Genomic DNA, 3,277 nt, shown 5'->3' with positions numbered 1-3,277 from the left:
AAAGCTGAAAGCTGTAGGAAAAGTGGAAGACCAGACATGAGATGGATTGATACAGTAAAGGAAGCCACAGCCTGCAATTTGCAAGACCTGAGGAAGACTGTTAATGATAGGATGTTTTGGAGGTTATTAATTCACAGGGTTGCCAGAAGTCAGAAGTGACTTGACAGCATATAACACACACACAATTACATGAACAACTTCCAGGCCCACATCATATGGCACCACAAAAACATAACTGAGGAAACCCATATGATGAGGGCTCTGGCTGTTACAATCAAAGTGGGGTAGCTCTACAGCAGGGCCCCCCAACATGATGTTTGTGGGAGCCATGGTGCCTGCTGACACCTTTCCAGGTGCTCACCAAATTCTTTTAGAAAGTAGGTTGGCCAGATGGTGCTTTTACCTAGCAGGGTATCTGATTAGCCATTGGAGATTTGATTGTGCAGATTTTTTTTAAAAAGTTGCTTCAGCAACTGTCACTGCTGCAAAAAGATCTTCACAGTATGATTGGAAGAAAGCTGTGTGGATGCAAGAAAATATTTTTAAATATCTTCATTTTAAAAGGCATACTGTTAAACAGAGCCTCTGTCTGAACTATTGAAGAGTTGCTATTAGAGTTATGCATGAATTCACTCTAGAACATTTTGTTGTCAACTCTTGTGGCAGTTGGTTTTGGGGTGGCTCCACCTCTTGTGGCAGCCGTTTTTTGTGGGCTTTGCCTATTTTGTGGCAGCCATTTTGTGGTTGTTCTCACCACCCTTTGTCAGAATTCCAAAGGTGCCCACAGGCTCAAAAAGAATGGGGAACTCTATAGCGGTACACCAGTAGTTTCCTGCCCCCCAAACCAGCTTCTAGTGACCAACCTGGATACGCTGTTTTGAAGTTGTACAAGATAAAAATGATTAAATTTCTTTACATGTACAAAAATCATTAGTGAATATGAGCAAAATGACTCTTATTATTGGGGGCTATGAACTCCAAGGGGGTCCCCTGGAAGGTTTGACAAGGGTAACTGACTACCCTGTCTTGGGGTGAGAGTGTCAGGAATTTCAGGGGAGGACAATACAATAGTGCTCCCCAACACAGACCCTTTACCTTTCCACCCAGGCACGGCTAATTTCCAGGTTTTTAGTGGGCCCCACTTCCCCTTTATAGATGTTACTGCAGACCTAGGTAGGCCAGTTTGAGGTTTGATGCTCAGAAGAACCTCTATGCATGAACACATGAAGCTTCCTTATATGGAATCAGACCACTAGTCCATCAGGATCTGTATTGTCTATTCAGATTGGCAGTGGTTCTCCAGGGGCTCATGCTAAGGTCTTCCACACCACCTACCCTCCTGATTTTTTTAGCTGAAGATGCTGGGGATTGAACCAGGGACCATTTGCATGCCAAGAAGATGCTCTACCACTGAGCCACAGCTTCTCCCCCTTCCCCTGCATGTGGAATAGCAGCTCCTCCTGTTCTGGAGGTTGTTCTAGTTGGACTGAGAGGTGAAGTGGGCTCTGAATGCCTATTTAGTTGAAAGGGAAGTAGGGGGACAGATTCTTTCTCAATCACCTTTCTCCTGCTGCCTATCTGTGAGGGGGTGCTCTGTTCTGTTGAAGCCTAGTTCTCTGTCCTTTCTTGTGCACCACTCCTCAGCTCTAATGTCTGAAGTTTATAGGGTTGCCAATTGCAGGTTGGGAAATTCCTGGAGATTTGAGGTAGAGCTAGGAAGGGCAGGGTATAATGCCACAGAGTCTGCCCACCAAACATGCAATTTTCTTCAAGATTATTGATCTCTGTAGTCTGGAGATCAGTTAAATCCTAGAAGATATCCAGGCCCCACCTGGTGGTTGGCAGCCCTAAGTTTCAGTCTCTGTATGAGAGCTACAGAAACTGCATGTCACTGGGCGGGGGGCATAGGGGCATGAGGTGAAGAGCAGAGAAAGGAAGATGGCTGGAGGACAGACTACTTTTCCTATCCCGGTCATTAAGAATGTACCCAAGGCTGGCTCGCACACGTGGTTGGATCCAGTGTCACCAGTTTCTGTCAAAGCACTCTTAGTGCTGCCTGCATAGCAGGGTCTTCTGCCTCAGTGCCAGGTCGATTCCCAGAAGACCCACCTCTGGTCCACCAGCTCCGATTACTGTTGCTGCTGTTGCTATTCTTGTGGTGGCTCACATGGTCTGCTAGCCTGACTCCTTGACCCATGCACGCTCCACCATATTTCTTAAGAGGGGTGGGAAGGCAGGCTCAATATTCTTACCCAGGACACTATAAACTGTAACTCGCTTGATCAGACCAATTCCCTCCCATCCCCATGTTTCTCTCCCTGCACCTGCTTTCCACTGATGTTTGCTGTCCTCAACATACCGTTCAATGCACATGTCTGGTCCTCGTCAGGACTTTGGACCAGTAGTGTGTGTATGTGTTTAGGGCACGGCCCGGGGGTGTCCTTTTTATGTACCAACTAATATTTTTTAGTATATCTGGTACTCCTCAAATTACACAGATACCTTACCGTCTCTATGTGTGGCCCCAATTCATTACTCTTTTGATAGGCACTGGATCATCAAGTTCAATATTAGATATTGTGATGATAGGTATACCTGCTATTCTGTACAACACCTATTGAACTATCACTAAAATGTTCCCTAGTATGGGCCAGAGAGCAATCAGGGGCAGCAGTCGAGGCAGAACTCCCGAATCAGGCTAAAGAATTTTCCTACTATTCTCAAAAGTTTTTTGTACGACAACTTGAGAAATCTGTAACTTGATCAGGGAGTTCCAAGTTGTTAAAATGTTATGAGATGTCGTAACATGGGAAGTTTTAGAAACAAACACAAAGGGCTCATCGGTTAGAGTGAGATGCAGGAAGCCTAACTTGTTTTCTGGCGTTTAGTACTGTGTGTAATTCAGGCAGTTTTTCTCGCCACTGCAAACAGTGAAACATAACACAGATGAGCCATGAACTGAAAAGAAACTTGAAGTAGACTCTGAGCTCTTTCAGCTCAGCTCCACCCTCTCTTTGGGGGCCACACCTTGCTGATACAATGCAAAAATCAACACGGGGAGGGGGGGAGATAGAGGACAGAACCCTTGGTATGCTGTTGTATTTCTTAATAATGACAACTGTATTTGTTAATAAAGGTTTCAGAACTGACCAAGAGGAAACACTTATTTGGTGATGACACAATCTTGTTGGCATAGTTATTTAGCATAAGGAAACTCCCACAGGGAAAGGCTTAAAAGAGCTCAGGGAAGGTGAAACACCTCTCAGACTGTGCCAGC

Source organism: Eublepharis macularius, chromosome 12 (genome assembly GCF_028583425.1).
Source record: "Eublepharis macularius isolate TG4126 chromosome 12, MPM_Emac_v1.0, whole genome shotgun sequence".
Taxonomy (NCBI): domain Eukaryota; kingdom Metazoa; phylum Chordata; class Lepidosauria; order Squamata; family Eublepharidae; genus Eublepharis; species Eublepharis macularius.
Note: the sequence above shows the minus strand (reverse complement) of the source record.